The sequence below is a fragment of the Aythya ferina genome (assembly GCF_964211825.1).
Source record: "Aythya ferina genome assembly, chromosome: 27".
NCBI lineage: Eukaryota > Metazoa > Chordata > Aves > Anseriformes > Anatidae > Aythya > Aythya ferina.
The window spans coordinates 748,485-767,404 of record NC_140310.1 but is presented as its reverse complement, the minus strand read 5'-3'; the positions used below and the strand labels follow the sequence as shown (position 1 = coordinate 767,404).

The 18,920-nt window shown below is 54.7% G+C and overlaps 1 long non-coding RNA gene across 1 annotated transcript in view; it reads right to left on the bottom strand.

Annotated features, from left to right (window-relative positions):
* Positions 1 to 14,820: 14,820 nt before the first annotated feature.
* Positions 14,821 to 18,920, bottom strand: part of LOC311424301 — a 30,624-nt gene continuing 26,524 nt past the window's right edge. Inside the window, exon 2 of the long non-coding RNA XR_014686042.1 lies at positions 14,821 to 15,232. This is a non-coding gene — a long non-coding RNA (uncharacterized lncRNA). The remainder of the gene's footprint in view (positions 15,233 to 18,920) is intronic.

The window sequence follows — 18,920 nt, the reverse complement described above, 5'->3', positions numbered from 1 at the left end:
GAAGAAGCAGTCAGCACCGTTTCTATGTTAGGAAAGAGCTGAACAGAGTCTGTTATTCACATGAAGTAGTCAGGCAGGTTTCTTTAGGAAGGCTGGGTTTCACTAGAACATTACTAGCCTGTAAGCCTCATGGCATCACCTTCCATCTTGACTGCTAAACCTCCTTGCTCCCTACTATCTTCTTTGCCAAGATACAGCTGTCCACATTTACTTTTCCTACTTGGCTGGACTGACTTTAAGAAGGGATCTTGCATCTTAGAAAGGGAACAAAACCTGCTGCCCAGCAGCGTCTGGCTCAGGGAGGAGTGAGAAAGCTCTGTGCAGCCCCCAAGGTCCGTGCAGCAGGAGGCAGGAGGTGCTCCAGGCTCACAGCAGCACTTCCCCTGCGGCCTGTGCAGGGAGAGGCCCCTGGTGGAGCAGGCTGTCCCCCTGCAGCCCATGGGTCCCCCGTGGAGCACATCTCCATGCTGCAGCCCCCCTGTGGCTGGAGGAGCCCCCGGTGGTGCAGGTGGCTGTGGCCTGGAGGAGGCCGCGGCCTGTGGAGAGCCCCCGCAGGAGCAGGCCCCGGGCTGGACTGGAACAGGCTGTGCTGAGCCTGCTTTGCCCGTGACGCTCCTTGTGGAGTGATCTCCCTGTCCTTCTGGCAGCCCTTGAGCCCTTGCCAGCCTCTTTTCTCCCCTTGGCGTTGGAGGAGGGGCAGGGAGAGAGCGCTTGTGCTGGAGCTCAGCTGCCCAGCTGAGGCAAACCACCACGGCTCTGTCTTGCCGCTGCTGCAGCACGCTGGTAGCAGCCAGCACCGTCTGTTCTTCGAGCCTCAGCAAGCCCACAGCATCTTCCCAGAAGGGATCCCTTTCCTTCACGCCTGACAGGCGCCGCCTCCAGAGGCTGAGGGCTTGTGCCCCATTTGCAAGCGCTTTCTCAGTGCCCCCTTCCCCAGAGAAGGATCCGGATCCCAGCTGCTTGGCTTCCCTGCCCTCTGCTGCCAGGCTCCCGCAGCTGCTATCCCAGCAGCGCAGCAGCCAGCTGACAACGTGCTCGCCTGGAGGACAGCTGCAATCTTGTCCCATGGCTCGCAGCTCGCCCAGGGATGGGGATCACCTGCTTCCTGCTGCTTTTGTCTCTGCTCTCCTTTCCAACAGCCTCTTGTGCCCTGGGATGGCCCTACCTTGGGGTAGGCTGCCTCGCCTTCCTCTTGCTCCTTCCCCTTCTTGGGAGGACTTTCTGCCCTTCCGAAACGAGATGACTTCTGCATGCATTCCTTCCCCTTGTGTGTATTGGTGCCTGAGACAGCAACGGGGTCGTCCCCGGAGCCAGCTGTAGGGCCTGTGCCAGGCTTGGAGTGGCTGCAGGGGACATGCCAGGGGCTGGAGGGGCTGCAGGGAACATGCCAGGGGCTGGAGTGGCTGGATGTGAAGTACTGTCAGTAAAGAATTTCTTTCTAACATATATTAGAAATCTCATTTTTCAGTGTAAAGCTATTACTCCATGTCCTGTCACTCCAGGCCCTGATAAAGACCCCCTCCCCAGCTTTCCTATAGGTTGCCTTTAAGTACAGGAAGGCTCTCAGCCTGGCACACAGTAAAACTGATGGCAGATCCTTCACTATATTATTTGAATTTCACGGAAATAGAACAGACTATCAACTTACTTAGGAGAAGTAATACAATTTCAGAACTATTCAAAACCAAAGGCGTTCCAAACTAAGTTTAAGTTCAGAGGAAATCCAAAGAAAAAAATAATTTTGAAACTAATAATCAGAGACCATAATCTTCTACAAATGATAGATTTTTCTCCTGTACCGGGTAATTTTGATCTGTCTTTAATGATCATCCAGACATGGATTTGACACCGAGTATCTTGCTTTGCCTCTGCATTAAGTCTTCTTCTCATGTGAGGTAAATGTCCTGCTTTTATGGGATGGGTCTAGGAGACATACGCGCTGTGTCTCATGATGCTTGGATATCATCTTAATTCTGGGTGAAGATGAAAGGTCTCACTGCTTCCTGAACAGGGAAGTGGATGTCTGCAGTTAAGAACCCTCTGTCTAATCTAGAAACGTGAAGGAAGGAGTTTGCTGGATTGCAAGTGACAGTGAAGAAAGCCACAGATGACATATCAAACTGATTAAAATGTTATTTAGCTCAGGGCATGGCTAATGATGTGGAGCTGGAATAGTTTGACGACTGTAATTACGCTCACTATCACTGTTACTTGTTTATAGGATGGTAATGCCTAAAGGTCCCACTGGAGCCTGAAACAAGGTTGTGCAGGGTGCTGCACGTGCATATTTCAGTAGCGCTTTGATAGCTAGTGATACAAACAGACAAAACAGAGAATAAAAGGAGAAACGGGGGGACAGAGATAAGATCTTCCTGCAGGTCATTTAGGGTATCAGCCATGAGTTCAGTGCATCCAGCTCTCTAGTGCTCTGCTGGCCCAGTGAGATGAATGGAAAACATTGCAGCCTTGGAAAAATAGTACTTCTTCTAATTCTTTGGCCAGTTTTGATGATTTAGGACTGCTTTATTTATTTATTTATTTATTTATTTTTCTTTTCCCCATTTGTGCTGGAGAAGGTGAACTTTTTAAATACCTGTTCTGAATTCAAATATCATTTTCATTGTTATGTTTCTGTTTTGTTGGCACTATTCATACTGACTTCTACCCTTCTGTGGAAGCAAAAGCTTATCATACCATAAAACTGGAAAGGTCACAGAAAACTTCAGAGCTTTTGAAGAAAGCTGAGGAAAATCCATTCCCTGTTCTAGGCAGAGAGAGTGGCTGATTTCCAGACAGGTAAATGGGCAGGATAAGGCCACTTCATGTCCGCTGATGGCCAGTTGTATGGACTGCGAAGATAATGGACTACCAGCACAAGAGACAGTGCCAATAATCTAATCCAATACAATCTGTTTCAAGTGGTAGAGACCTGATACTCTATGACAATGTGAGGAAGACCAAACTGTCAGGCAAACTTTGAGATGATCATGTTCAGGATCTAAAACTCTTAAGACAAGTGTCAACACAGGAAGGGTGAAATAAAAGCATGAATGCCATACAAGTACTGAAAAATCTCAGGAAGTCTGGAAACCAGGGCAAATGGATGTAATAAGATGGTGCTTTGTGTTAGCAAGAAGCAGAGGATAAGGAAATGTTATGGGTCAGCAATAGAGTGGTTTTGTGCAAATCGCTGCTAAAGAAAGACAGCCTTGCTAGCCTGCTCTTTGCTCTTAGCTCCAGTCTACAGTTGTCAGACACATAAACAATAATGGGAATAATGGGAGACTTCAACTTCCCAGCAAAAGATTGAAAGATGATTACCACTTATTCTCATACAGATATACTATGTGATGGATTTCTTCACAAAAGTGAAAAAATATAAGACCATTTTAGACTTGGCTCCTGTACGGGTTTAAATGTAGTAAGATTTGAATAAAGTCTGATCATGAGCTGACTTTTCTCATTTTACATTTCAAGACAGACAAAACCAGGCTTAGAATGAAGGTTTTGAGGCTTAGAAATGCAAACTTTGAAATCTGAGGCAATGAATAATTGAGTCTGACTAAGCATCTCTGGGACTTGAGTGCAGAGAAGGCAGAGTTAAAATTCAAAATTCAGATGGGAAAAAAGCAATGAGAGAAGGTACATTTCAGAGGTTAAAAACTGCAAAAATAAAGTACGAATGACCAAAAACCTCCTTCACATAGGAAATTAAACAGTAACAGTAAATGATACTTAAGCCACAGAAACCAGGGGGAACAAAGAGAACAAATTAGGACCATTGCATACTCGAGGCAAAAATAGATCAAAAGTTAATGATGTCTCAAATGCTGCAAATCTTATTTCCTGCATCTAACAGCAACAACAATGTGCTATTAAGGGCAGTGACAGGATTCCCATTGCAAATGAGGGTAGGGCAGTAGGCACAACATCATCTGAGGTGAAATAAAAATCTATAGTGATTCAAGTGAAAAATGACAAGCTGATATCTACCTAGCCTATTAACAGCATTGGCACACAGAACAACAACTCAAGTAGGAAAAATACATAACAATTGTGCAAATCAGGGATAGTCCCCAGAATGGGAGAGTAACAAATATACTTCTGTCCAGGAGAATGTAAAGAGTGATCCAGACAAGTGCAGGCCTGTTAGTTTGACATCAACGCTGGGCAAAGCTTTGTAGCAAGAATAGATAAGACTAGGGAAGTAGCGGGTAATGTGGAATTTACAAGATAATTTATTAAAGCTAATTTGTTTCCAGAGAATTTAGTAGCTTGCCTTTGTAGGACCAGTGCTCCCCTACACAGGGGATGAACTACATCTATTTCACTTTCTGTGAGCTTCTGATACATTATCTATGGATTTGGGCTTTGGGGCTGCAAGTGAATCAAGGGAGTTTGCAATTGTTCACACTGTTTGAAGAGGGAATTACCAGCAAAGGAGAGGTTACCTGTAGTGATTCTCAGAGACAGTTCTGAAACTGCAGCTGCTAAGGAGACAAAGACTCATGGAGAAATGTAGGCTGGAAGGGACCTCTGAAAACCCAACCTCCTATTCAGAGCAGAGATGACTTCAAATTTAGGTACGTTCAGTATGGACATGGTGGCCGAAGACTAAAAATTCCATACGAGCTTTGAGATTTCCAGGTGACATAAAGTTGGGAAGTACTACCGAGCCTGACAGAAGGATATCCCTTGTGATTGAAATGGTTCAGGTGAAGTGACATTTGAAACCATGAGCCAGAGATTCTCAACAAAGGGTGTTTTTATTGTTTTGTTTTGTTTTGTTAGAACGGCTGAGGTCACTGGGCCTGTTCAGCCTGGAGAAGAGGAGGCTGAGGGGAGACCTCATCACAGTCTACAACTTCCTCGTAAGGGGGTGTCGAGAGGCAGAAGACCTTTTCTCCATTATCACCAGTGACAGGACCCGCGGGAACAGGGTTAAGCTGAGGCAGGGGAAATTTAGGCTTGACATCAGGAGGGGGTTCTTCACAGAGAGGGTGGTTGCACACTGGAACAGGCTCCCCAGGGAAGTGGTCACTGCACCGAGCCTGTCTGAATTTAAGAAGAGATTGGACTGTGCACTTAGTCACATGGTCTGAACTTTTGGGTAGACCTGTGCGGTGTCAAGAGTTGGACTTGATGATCCTTAAGGGTCCCTTCCAGCTCAGGATATTCTATGATTCTATGATTCTATATGGCAGTAAGGAGTTTAAAACAAACAATAAAACAACAAAACGCCATGTTCATGCACTGTTAACAGAAGAACTGAAAAAGTTAAGTGGTTATATGGTGTGTATGGCTATTTTATTTTATTTATTTATTTATTTATTTATTTTTCTCCAGTATAAATACACCTGACAGGGCAGCCCTGCCAAACATTTAAGACATGAGGCAAAATTCTGCCACTTGTATTCACATTGAACTTAGGAGGAAGTGTTCACAAGACAGAAGGAACAAGTTACCTATTGTGTGGAAGGGAATTAAAGGACATCGTTCTGCTCAGCCAGATGCCAGTTGAGAGAAAAATATGATGTCTCTGTGAAAATGCATTTCTTGAGTAAATATCAAGGAGAAATAGGAAATGTGTAAGTTGGGAGATACATCTGAAATGATGATTGCAGTTGGCTTATGAGGAACTTTGGACAGGAAATTGGTAGCAACTTCCCCTTTTAAGAATAAAGTGCACCATAGATATGAAGTCAGCATTCACCTAAAGAGTAGAGGCCAACTCAAAGCCCCCACAACAAAGCAGTGGACAAACCAGAACACTAACATGTTGTGGTCTAGAGTCACACAGATATACATAATTTTACTATATCTAAACATCTGAGGGGTTCCTTTGAGAGGCGGAGGGCTTGTGCCCCATTTCCATTTCCACTCTCAGTGTCCCCTGCCTCAGAGAAAGATCCGAGCTGCTGGCTTCCCTGCCCTCTGATGCCAGGCTACCAGAGCAGGTATCCCAGCATCTCAGCAAACAGGTGACAATTTGAGTGCCACAGCAGTCCTCATTGTGAGCTGGACACTCAGGGCACTTGTGGCCACCCACCTTTGTGAGCTCCAAGGCTGACAGTGACTCTCTGCTGAGCTCCCACGGCTCTCAGGCGTCCCAGTGACAGATCTCTCGGCGCTAAGCTGACTGCCAGGAGAAAAGGCTCCCGTGAAATGGCTGCTCCACAACGGCAGGAGCAAGGTCTGCTGGGCTGGGGGTTTGCAGGGGAGCTCGGCCTTGGGCCTGGCAACTGCGCCTGGAAGCCAGGGACGGCCTTGGTGTGCAGCTGGACACCTGGGCCTGAGAAAGCAAGGTCTCTTTCAAGACACTTGGCACCATCGTCACGCAGTGGCTGTCTCAGGGGGATGAGAGAAATGCACAGCATCTCTTCCTTCCCTGAAAAAGGGATGGATTTTGACCCAAAATGCAGCTCCTTTCTCTCAGAAGCATCACGTCCTCCTCTCTTTCTTGTATTTCGCTATGAATTTAGAAATCCTTGCAATCCCTGCAGCTGTGTCCCCTGCCAGCTTCTTGTGTGCCCCAAGCATCCTCGCTTGCAGGGCAGTAGAAGATGCAGAAAAGGCCTTGCCTTAGTGGAAGCACTGCCCTGCTGGAGCTCCAACATCCCTCTTAGCAGCACGCTGTAGCCCCCAAATGCCCCCGAAACGGCACATGCCAGCTACTGGGAAGGCAATGAGCTGGCTCAAGGTGAGCTACCCGCTCAAGGCCCAGAGGTCTGTGAGGCGGTGTTGGCAAGGAGTCCTGTTGTGTGAGTCTGTTCTTTGTGGGTGGCTGATACTGTCTTGGGCCCAGCTGCAAGGCCCGTCACAGGGGCTGGAGCGGCCACAGGGCCTGTCAGTGGGCTTGGAGTGGCTGCAGGGTTCATTAGTGGGCTTGGTGTGTCCGTAGGTCCCATCACAGCGCTGCAGTGGTCACAGGGCCTTTCATATTGGCTAGAGTGGCTGTAGGGCCCGTCACAGGTTTTGGAATAGCCCCAAGGCCCATCACTGGGCTTGCAGTCGCTGCAGAGCCCATCACTGGGCTTTGAGCAGCCGCAGGGCCGCTCTCAGGGTTGGATCAGATCCACAGGTGTTTTCTTCCTCTTGGAGGTGCTGAGGAGTATTGAATAGTCTTCAAAAGGCATAGGCCAGAGTGCAGAAAATGTGTAGCTGATGCTAGAACCAGTTACTTTTTCTTGTCCACTGCCTCCTCCTCATTCACTGCCTCCTCCTTGTCTACCACATCCTCCTCGTCCCCCGCCTGCTAATCCTATTTCTCATTTTCCTCCTCCTTCTCCTCCTTCCCTGCCTCTTGCACCTCCAACACCTCCTCCACCTCCACTGCCTCTTCCTCCTTCTCCTTCTCCAGCCCCACTGACTATTCCTCCTCCACAGCCTCCTCCACCTCGGCAGAAACTTCCTGGCCAACTTCCTCTGCATGCTCCTTGCTAAGGCATGCTGGTAGCAATGATGGTGAGCCCAGAGATGTCAGGAGGAGTTGCCATGAACCAGGTGTGCCAAGGCGGCTTCTCTGGGAGGCTATGGTTGTGAGCGCTGCCCACCGCTCCTAATTCTAGTTCCATTTGTCACCCCACAGGACCATGGCACCGTGGCCCTGTAAGGTAGCAGCTGGCGGCTCCTATCATCTTGATGACGCTCTGTGATGCGCTGCTTGTTGCCTGGGTAGCGATTGTTAGCTCTTATGCAAATGGCTTGTCATCAATCAGGGCTGTGGCTGCTCCTCCCTATAAAAGGGCCAAAGGGGGGCAGTGGGAGCCAGAGTGTTGGAGAGGGGAGATGGGAGAAGGTGGAAACAGAAAAGGAGGAGGAGGAGGCGTAGGTGGAAAAGGGGGAGTAAGAGGGGAAGGGGGGCAGTGGAGGAGGTAGCGGAGGAGGAGGTGGTGGAGAAGATTGAGGAGGTGGCGGCATTTCTGGAAAAGGAGACGGATGAGTAGGAAGTGGTGACAAAAGAGGAGGCGAGCAAGGGCTAGGCAGAGGGACACGATGGAAGTGGAAGAGGAGAAGAAGGTGGTGGAGAAATAGTAGAATCTTAGAGGAGGAACTGGTGGCAAAAAGAAAAAAAAAGAGGAGGAGGTGGAGGAGGAGTAGGAGGTGGTAAAGGAGGAGACCAAAAAAAAAAAAAAAAAACAAGAAGGAGGAGAAGGTGGCAGAGGAAGAAGTGGTAGAGGAGGAGGAGGAGGAGGAGGAGGAGGATGTGGAGGAGGTGGAGGTGGAGGAGGAGGAAATGAAGGAGAAGGTGGAGGAGGAGGAGGAGGAGGAGGATGTGGAGGAAGATGACGTGGAGGAGGTGGAGGAGGAGGAGGAGGAGGTGGAGGAGGAGGAGGTGGAGGAGGAGGAGGTGGAGGAGGAGGAGGTGGAGGAAGATGAGGAGGAGGAGGAGGTGGAGGAGGATGAAGAGTTGTAGGAGGAGGAGGTGTAGGTTGTGTAGGTTGTGGAGGAGTTGGAAGAGGAGGTGGAAATTGAGGTGGAGGAGGTGGAGGAGGAGGTGGAGGTTGTGGAGGAGTTGGAAGAGGAGGTGGAGGTGGTGGAGGTGGAGGAGGCCAAAATAAAAAAAGACAAAAACAGCTAAAAAGCACAGAAAAAAAAAAAAAACAAAACACTAGAAATGAAAAAATCAACATTGTGACCATCAACTATCAATCTCAGAGCAAGCTGATAGGAAACACTCATTTAAATCATTCTGGACAGATGTGACGAGAGAGAGAGAATTTTCATGCAGAGAATCCGAAGGAAAAGAAAAACTCATAGGCATTGATAAAGAGTTGAATAAGAAAGAAATAGAAATTAATAAAAATAATACAATCAATTAAAAAGACAGTAAATAAATTGTATTACTGTAAACAATTTTTTCCCAGCCTAATGATCTCCTATCACCACCACGACCACCCATCCGAGCAATTTCCCATCCCATCATTTCACACTCAAATGAATTCTTTCACCGCAGTTCTTTGTGGGCGCTCCATCCCCACCAGGCTTGCTTTGGAAGGCCCAGGAGAGTCTTGTGGGCACTGGCCTGGGGTCCCAGGCTGAGCCAGCTGCTGCCTGGCAATCAGGGAGGCTCGCTCCGTGTCTTGGCTTGGGGTTGCGTGGCCAGGCTGTGGGAGCGGGGGGCTGCAGGGGTGTCCTCTGTGAGGAGAATGCAGCAGCTGCCCCATGGGAGCTCAGGGCCGCTTCCAGGAGGCTCCTTCCAGGAGGGACCCACCCGCTGCTGCCCAGAACGCAGAGCAAAAGGCTGATGTTTGCGCCTGGGGGAGAGCCCATCTAAGAAAGGGAACAAAAGCTGCTGCCCAGCAGCGTCTGGCTCAGGGAGGAGTGAGAAAGCTCTGTGCAGCCCCCAAGGTCCGTGCAGCAGGAGGCAGGAGGTGCTCCAGGCTCACAGCAGCACTTCCCCTGCGGCCTGTGCAGGGAGAGGCCCCTGGTGGAGCAGGCTGTCCCCCTGCAGCCCATGGGTCCCCCATGGAGCACATCTCCATGCTGCAGCCCCCCTGTGGCTGGAGGAGCCCCCGGTGGTGCAGGTGGCTGTGGCCTGGAGGAGGCCGCGGCCTGTGGAGAGCCCCCGCAGGAGCAGGCCCCGGGCTGGACTGGAACAGGCTGTGCTGAGCCTGCTTTGCCCGTGACGCTCCTTGTGGAGTGATCTCCCTGTCCTTCTGGCAGCCCTTGAGCCCTTGCCAGCCTCTTTTCTCCCCTTGGCGTTGGAGGAGGGGCAGGGAGAGAGCGCTTGTGCTGGAGCTCAGCTGCCCAGCTGAGGCAAACCACCACGGCTCTGTCTTGCCGCTGCTGCAGCACGCTGGTAGCAGCCAGCACCGTCTGTTCTTCGAGCCTCAGCAAGCCCACAGCATCTTCCCAGAAGGGATCCCTTTCCTTCACGCCTGACAGGCGCCGCCTCCAGAGGCTGAGGGCTTGTGCCCTGTTTGCAAGCGCTTTCTCAGTGCCTCCTTCCCCAGAGAAGGATCCGGATCCCAGCTGCTTGGCTTCCCTGCCCTCTGCTGCCAGGCTCCCGCAGCTGCTATCCCAGCAGCGCAGCAGCCAGCTGACAATGTGCTTGCCTGGAGGAAAGCTGCAATCTTGTCCCATGCTGGCAGCTCGCCCAGGGATGGGGATCACCTGCTTCCTGCTGCTTTTGTCTCTGTGCCTGAGACAGCAACGGGGTAGTCCCCGCAGCCAGCTCTTAGGGCCTGTGCCAGCTTGGAGGGGCTGCAGGGAACATGCCAGGGGCTCGAGGGGCTGCAGGGCGAGTGACAAGGCTTTGAGGGGCCTCAGGTCCCACCGTGGTGGTTGAAGTCGATGCAGGGAACATCAGAGTTGTTGGAGGGGCTGCAGGTAAAATCCCAGGGCTTGCAGGGGCTGCAGGCTGCGTCACAGCTACGCATCAGGTCAAGACGCATTTTCCTAGAACCATACATTTCCTCCTGAAGGGGCTGAAGAGCATGGAATGGTCTTCAAAACGCACAGAGCAAACCCCAGCAAACGTAGAGCTGCTGCTAGCAAGTAGGTAACTTGATTGTTCCTCTTGTTAACTTTGTTTCACAACAACAGGTGCAAAGATGTATCTTGAGTTGAGGGCAAAGGTGACCTTGGATCTGAAGCACACAGGCGTTCGCTAATGTACCCCATCCGGAGTGACTCCCGAACGACTCGGAAGGAAAAATAAAGTCCAAAGCAGTGCGTTGTGATAAAGAGAGTTTAATAGGGTAGAAAAAGAATAAAAACAAACAAAATAAGAAATAATGATATTTATAATTTATATTAATATATAAAAATATTTAATACTATTAAATGCTAATACTTCTAATTTTATACTAATAAAACAATGCCATACTGTACAACACAGTCAATAAAGTGGATTTAATTAAATAAATAATAGAACCAAGAAATTAAATGAAAATTAAAAACTTTAAATTTAATAAAAAGAAAACCCATTTTTCCCAGTCCAATGAATTCCTACCCCCATCATCACTTCCCATCCCACTGATCATTTGCTATCCCAAAAACCTCCCAGTTCTTATCCCCTCGGCATGCCAGTGCAAGAAGAGCTGCAGGCAGAGGCCTTGCTGAGTGAGCACCTAACGAGAGGATTCTAATCCAGAAGGCAGGAAAGAAGAGCAATGCCCCAAAAGAAGCACGGGGCCCATCTTCATCTGGTGGGCCGCCCGCTGCCGCTCCTCCTGGGCCAGCTTCTTCAGGCGCTCCCGCTCGGGACGCTGCTGCGACGTGATGGGCACCGACTCCTCCTGCTCCTCCAGCGGCGTGGGCGCCGCGGCGCGGCCCGCCCAGGGCCCCACGCGGGGCATGTAGTCCACGCGGGGCTGCGCCGGCCGCTGCAGCGTGCGCGGCTGCGTGGGCAGAGCCGGACGCTGCGCTTGGCCCCCCGCAGCTGGCAGGCCCAGTGCTCTGGGCGCCGGCTCTATGGCAGCGTCCCCTGCTCATGCCGTGCTGCCTGGTGGTGCTGGCACCTCCTTTTCCTTGCCGCCAGCCGGGGACTGGGGGGCAGCGGGCACAGCGCTGGAGCCTGGCACTGTCGGCGGGGCGCTGGGCATGCTGCTGGGGCTGCTGGAGGTGGGCTGCGGCTGCACACAGGACGGCTGGTGCACTGGCCCCAGCACCTTGGCCCTGGCCCCCAGCGGCTGCAAAGTCTCGCTGGGGGTCTTTGTCCTTGCGTGCTGGCGCTGCAGCGTCTTGGCCCCGCTGGCTTGGGCCCGGAGCCTGTCCTGGGGCCGCACGGCACAGGGCTCCCCACTCGGAGTCTCCAGCAGCAGCCGCGCTCTGCGGGGAGGTGGCGACGCTGCTCCTTGCCCCCCTGCAGCCCCCGGGCTTCGTGCTCTCTTGCTGGGTGCCGTGGTGCTGTTGATCGCCGGCTGCTGCCCACTGCTGCCTGCTTCCGTGCTGCTGCCAGCCCCCGTGCTGCTGCCACCCGTCTTCCCCTGGCACAGTCTCTTGCGGCCTTGGCCAGCCTGGCCCAGCAGCATCTTCCTCTCCTTGCTGGGGGGGTTCTCTGTTGTCGGCCTCCTGTGCTGGCAGCTCTGCGCTGTCCCGGGGGTGCTGCTGGGCGCAGGGCGCTTGGCCCCCCGCTTGGTGCCGGTGGGCACAGGGGCAGGCGGGGGGCTCTGGAGGGGACTGCGAGGGGGACTGGGCAGGGCTCTCCTGAGGGCTGGGAGAAGTTGAGGCCTCTTGAGGGGAGCCAAGGGAGGCTGGGGCAGGGGTCTCCTGCGGGCAGGGTCGGGGGGGCTCTGGAGGGGACTCAGGTGAGGCTTGGGCAGGGCTGTCCTGAGGGCAGTGAGGAAGTCAGGGTCGGGGGGGCTCTGGAGGGGACTCAGGCGAGGCTTGGGCAGGGCTGTCCTGAGGGCAGTGAGGAAGTCAGGGTCGGGGGGGCTCTGGAGGGGACTCAGGCGAGGCTTGGGCAGGGCTGTCCTGAGGGCAGTGAGGAAGTCAGGGTCGGGGGGGCTCTGGACGGGAGCCGAGGGAGGCTTGGGCAGGGGTCTCCTGCGGGCAGAGAGGCAGTCAGGGTCGGGGGGCCTCCTGACGGGAGCCAAGGGAGGCTGGGGCAGGGTTCTCCTGCGGGCAGGGATGAATTCCTGCTGGGGAGGCCTTTTGGGCAGGGCTCTCCTGAGCTGGGGCCGGGCTGCAGGCTTGAGGGGGGAGCTGAGTGGCGGCACAGCAGCTGCAGGGGGCTGCAGCGCCCGCCCAGCCTGCACCTTGTCGGGGTGCAGCCCAGGGCTTGAGGGGACCTCACCGAGGGCTCCTGTGGCTTCCAGTCCCTGCGTGCTCGGCTCCTCGATGTCCTCGCAGACGTCAGGCAGCTGCGAGAGGAAGCGGCTGAGGGCAGGACTGCTGGGCAAATCGGGGAAGGCGTCCTGGGGCTCCACGGCATCCAGGCAGCTGAGCAGCTCCTCCAAGCCGGAGCTGTCCAGGTCGGCCGGGAGCTGGTCCTGCACGTGCTGCAGCTGCTGGCTGTCCCCTGCCAGCTCTGGAAAGGCCTCGGCGAAGGCATCAGGGCCCAGCTCCAGCAGCTCCAGGGGCTCCTCAGGCACCTCTGCAAGTGTCGCCGCTGAGGACGAAGCAAGACAATCCCCCAAGACGGGCAATGTCAGGTTTGCCATGGCCCCTGGGTGTGGGGCCACAAGCGGCCGGCTGTGCCAGTCCCAAACTCACCGTCGGGCGTCGCCGTCTGGGTGCTGGCGGTCCTTGGAGCCTGGGCAGGCTCGGGGGGAGTGTGGCCGGGCAGCGGGGGCCCCTGGTCCTCGCTGAGCCCCACGGCGTGCAAGCAGGGCTCCGGCAGCTGCCCCCGGCTGCTGCTCAGGGTGCGGGGCGTGGGGAGCACCTGCCCCCGCAGCGGAGGCCCCGGGACGAGGGGTGGCGGGGGGTTGCGCTGGGCGGGGGCCTGCAACAGGCAGGTGCCTGCGGGGTGCAGGAGCTCCCCATGGAGCACGGCCCTGGGCCCCAGCCCCAGCGCATGGTGGGGCACCAGTGTCCCCGTCACCATGGGCTGTCCCCACTGATGGACGGGGGCACAGGGAGGAGCGCTATGGGGGAGCTGCCCCACGGTGGGTAGCTGCACCAGCTGCAGCTGGTGCCCCATGCTTGGGAGCTGCACCAGCTGCAGGTTTTGCCCCACAGCGGGGAGCTGCACCAGCTGCAGGTTATGCCCCACGGCGGGGAGCTGCCCCACAGCAGGGAGCTGCCCCCCGGCGGGGAGCTGCCCAAGCTGCAGGTGGTGCCCCTGGGCTGGGAGGTGCCCCCCAGGTGGCAGCTGCACCCCGGCGGGGAGCTGCAGCACCTGCCCCTGGACCCCCGGCACCACGTGCCAGACGGTGGCCTGGGGCAGCGCGGAGGGGAGGGTGGGTACCTGCGGGGGCTGCAAGGGCAGCGCCGTCGCTCCGGGGAGGGAGGGCAGCAGCCAGGCAGCCACCGTTGGCGGCACGGCTGGGACGACGAAGGGGGAGTTTTGCGTCTGCGCAAGCCGCGGAAGCCGTCTGGGGAAACCCTCTGTGGGAAAAAGGGCGCTGGGCTGAGCTCTGGGGCGCTGGGCTCGCCAGCAGGGCCGCAGCCCCGGGAGGAGCGGGAGCCGGCTGCTGGACCTGCCATGGTGGCTGGAGAGTGGGGCGGTTGCTTGGGGAACCCGGGCAACGGGGGTTCCGTCCCAACGGCTCACCAGCCCCTCACCGACATCTTGGGGAGGACTGCAGGCTTTGGACCCAAGCAGGCTGCCCAGCGCAAGACTTGGCCATCCCCAGCAGGCTTGCCCTCCCACGCAGCACTTGCCATGCCCACCACGCTTCCACACCACCACTTGCCCAGCCCAAGGCTTACCCAGCCCAGGACCGGCTTCTCGGCCTCAGCGGCTGTGCCCATCCTTGCCATTTCACCTGATGGCACATTCCCAGCAAGCCAGGCGAAATCTGTCCCATCAACACCAAGCGTTTCTTCAGCCAAAGAGATCTCGTCCCAAAGAATTCCCCTCTCGGAGGACTTTTCCAAGCACTTCCTTCCCCAGGGAATGGTACCCACCCCATTCAAGACTTCCCATCCCAAGGCTTTCCCATCCCAGGAGCCATTGTTCATCCCAATGCTTTTGCTTCCCAATGCTTTCAAAGCCCAGGAACATTTCCCATCTCTCTCCTTTCCTAGCCCAATGGCTTCCCACCCCAAGGAAGCCTTCCCATCCCAGCAAGGAGTTCTCGGCCCACTCAGCATTCCCCATCCCAAGCATTTCCCAGTTTCACCATGCAACACACAGCTTGGCCACCCCACAGCTATGCAGAGATCACAAGAGGGATTTGGACCATGCTGATAGACACAAGGTCACGGGGATTTGCTGTGCTGACGATTGCTCTTTATTACAGATCAACACAGATCCCCAGTCCCAAGGGCGCCAGGCAGAATCTGGCGAATATGTAGCTACAAGGCTCTTCCATTTCTTACCGGGACAGAAAGAGATCTGTGCGTTTCTCTCTCTCCACCTTCGGAAAAAGATAGGAAGGGGAGAGCACTAATGAACAGGAGCATGCTTAGCTCAGCCACCGGCATGGAGGCTGCCCGCTCCTCAGCACCTCTAAGCAGCAGCACCTTCAAGTCTCCTCCTGCAGCAGCAGCACATCAGTGTCTCTTGTCCCACCAGCAGGACAGTGGCGCCTCCCATTGCACCATGCCGACCTCCACGCCTCGAGTGCCAGCACCAGTCCTCAAGGCGAGCTGGACGCTCAGGGCACTTGTGGCCTCCCACCTTTGTGAGCTCCAAGGCTGACAGTGACTCTCTGCTGAGCTCCCACGGCTCTCGGGTGTCCCGGTGGCAGAGCTTACGGCGCTAAGCTGACTGCCAGGAGAAAAGGCTCCCGTGAAATGGCTGCTCCACAACGGCAGGAGCAAGGTCTGCTGGGCTGGGGGTTTGCAGGGGAGCTCGGCCTTGGGCCTGGCAACTGCGCCTGGAAGCCAGGGACGGCCTTGGTGTGCAGCTGGACACCTGGGCCTGAGAAAGCAAGGTCTCTTTCAAGACACTTGGCACCATCGTCACGCAGTGGCTGTCTCAGGGGGACGAGAGAAACGCACAGCATCACTTGCTTCCCTGAAAAAGGGATGGATTTTGACCCCAAAGCGAGCTCCTTTCTATCAAAAGCATCACGTCCTCCTCTCTTTCTTGTATTTCGCTATGAATTTAGGAATCCCTGCAATCCCTGCAGCTGTGTCCCCTGCCAGCTTCTTGTGTGCCCCAAGCATCCTCGCTTGCAGGGCAGTAGAAGATGCAGAAAAGGCCTTGCCTTAGTGGAAGCACTGCCCTGCTGGAGCTCCAACATTCCTCTTAGCAGCACGCTGTAGCCCCCAAATGCCCCCGAAACGGCACATGCCAGCTACTGGGAAGGCAATGAGCTCTCTCAAGGTGAGCTACCCGCTCAAGGCCCAGGTGTCTGTGAGGCGGTGTTGGCAAGGAGTCCTGTTGTGTGAGTCTGTTCTTTGTGGGTGGCTGATACCGTCTTGGGCCCAGCTGCAAGGCCCGTCACAGGGGCTGGAGCGGCCACAGGGCCTCTCAGTGGGCTTGGAGTGGCTGCAGGGCTCATCAGTGGGCTTGGTGTGTCCGTAGGTCCCATCACAGTGCTGGAGTGGTCACAGGGCCTTTCGTATTGGCTAGAGTGGCTGTAGGGCCCGTCACAGGTTTTGGAATAGCCCCCCAAGGCCCATCACTGGGCTTGCAGTCGCTGCAGAGCCCATCACTGGGCTTTGAGCAGCCGCAGGGCCGCTCTCAGGGTTGGATCAGATCCACAGGTGTTTTCTTCCTCTTGGAGGTGCTGAGGAGTATTGAATAGTCTTCAAAAGGCATAGGCCAGAGTGCAGAAAATGTGTAGCTGATGCTAGAACCAGTTACTTTTTCTTGTCCACTGCCTCCTCCTCATTCACTGCCTCCTCCTTGTCTACCGCATCCTCCTCGTCCCCCGCCTGCTAATCCTATTTCTCATTTTCCTCCTCCTTCTCCTCCTTCCCTGCCTCTTGCACCTCCAACACCTCCTCCACCTCCACTGCCTCTTCCTCCTTCTCCTTCTCCAGCCCCACTGACTATTCCTCCTCCACAGCCTCCTCCACCTCGGCAGAAACTTCCTGGCCAACTTCCTCTGCATGCTCCTTGCTAAGGCATGCTGGTAGCAATGATGGTGAGCCCAGAGATGTCAGGAGGAGTTGCCATGAACCAGGTGTGCCAAGGCGGCTTCTCTGGGAGGCTATGGTTGTGAGCGCTGCCCACCGCTCCTAATTCTAGTTCCATTTGTCACCCCACAGGACCATGGCACCGTGGCCCTGTAAGGTAGCAGCTGGCGGCTCCTATCATCTTGATGACGCTCTGTGATGCGCTGCTTGTTGCCTGGGTAGCGATTGTTAGCTCTTATGCAAATGGCTTGTCATCAATCAGGGCTGTGGCTGCTCCTCCCTATAAAAGGGCCAAAGGGGGGCAGTGGGAGCCAGAGTGTTGGAGAGGGGAGATGGGAGAAGGTGGAAACAGAAAAGGAGGAGGAGGAGGCGTAGGTGGAAAAGGGGGAGTAAGAGGGGAAGGGGGGCAGTGGAGGAGGTAGCGGAGGAGGAGGTGGTGGAGAAGATTGAGGAGGTGGCGGCATTTCTGGAAAAGGAGACGGATGAGTAGGAAGTGGTGACAAAAGAGGAGGCGAGCAAGGGCTAGGCAGAGGGACACGATGGAAGTGGAAGAGGAGAAGAAGGTGGTGGAGAAATAGTAGAATCTTAGAGGAGGAACTGGTGGCAAAAAGAAAAAAAAAGAGGAGGAGGTGGAGGAGGAGTAGGAGGTGGTAAAGGAGGAGACCAAAAAAAAAAAAAAAAAACAAGAAGGAGGAGAAGGTGGCAGAGGAAGAAGTGGTAGAGGAGGAGGAGGAGGAGGAGGAGGAGGATGTGGAGGAGGTGGAGGTGGAGGAGGAGGAAATGAAGGAGAAGGTGGAGGAGGAGGAGGAGGAGGAGGATGTGGAGGAAGATGACGTGGAGGAGGTGGAGGAGGAGGAGGAGGAGGTGGAGGAGGAGGAGGTGGAGGAGGAGGAGGTGGAGGAGGAGGAGGTGGAGGAAGATGAGGAGGAGGAGGAGGTGGAGGAGGATGAAGAGTTGTAGGAGGAGGAGGTGTAGGTTGTGTAGGTTGTGGAGGAGTTGGAAGAGGAGGTGGAAATTGAGGTGGAGGAGGTGGAGGAGGAGGTGGAGGTTGTGGAGGAGTTGGAAGAGGAGGTGGAGGTGGTGGAGGTGGAGGAGGCCAAAATAAAAAAAGACAAAAACAGCTAAAAAGCACAGAAAAAAAAAAAAAAAACCACTAGAAATGAAAAAATCAACATTGTGACCATCAACTATCAATCTCAGAGCAAGCTGATAGGAAACACTCATTTAAATCATTCTGGACAGATGTGACGAGAGAGAGAGAATTTTCATGCAGAGAATCCGAAGGAAAAGAAAAACTCATAGGCATTGATAAAGAGTTGAATAAGAAAGGAATAGAAAATAATAAAAATAATACAATCAATTAAAAAGACAGTAAATAAATTGTATTACTGTAAACAATTTTTTCCCAGCCTAATGATCTCCTATCACCACCACGACCACCCATCCGAGCAATTTCCCATCCCATCATTTCACACTCAAATGAATTCTTTCACCGCAGTTCTTTGTGGGCGCTCCATCCCCACCAGGCTTGCTTTGGAAGGCCCAGGAGAGTCTTGTGGGCACTGGCCTGGGGTCCCAGGCTGAGCCAGCTGCTGCCTGGCAATCAGGGAGGCTCGCTCCGTGTCTTGGCTTGGGGTTGCGTGGCCAGGCTGTGGGAGCGGGGGGCTGCAGGGGTGTCCTCTGTGAGGAGAATGCAGCAGCTGCCCCATGGGAGCTCAGGGCCGCTTCCAGGAGGCTCCTTCCAGGAGGGACCCACCCGCTGCTGCCCAGAACGCAGAGCAAAAGGCTGATGTTTGCGCCTGGGGGAGAGCCCATCTAAGAAAGGGAACAAAAGCTGCTGCCCAGCAGCGTCTGGCTCAGGGAGGAGTGAGAAAGCTCTGTGCAGCCCCCAAGGTCCGTGCAGCAGGAGGCAGGAGGTGCTCCAGGCTCACAGCAGCACTTCCCCTGCGGCCTGTGCAGGGAGAGGCCCCTGGTGGAGCAGGCTGTCCCCCTGCAGCCCATGGGTCCCCCGTGGAGCACATCTCCATGCTGCAGCCCCCCTGTGGCTGGAGGAGCCCCCGGTGGTGCAGGTGGCTGTGGCCTGGAGGAGGCCGCGGCCTGTGGAGAGCCCCCGCAGGAGCAGGCCCCGGGCTGGACTGGAACAGGCTGTGCTGAGCCTGCTTTGCCCGTGACGCTCCTTGTGGAGTGATCTCCCTGTCCTTCTGGCAGCCCTTGAGCCCTTGCCAGCCTCTTTTCTCCCCTTGGCGTTGGAGGAGGGGCAGGGAGAGAGCGCTTGTGCT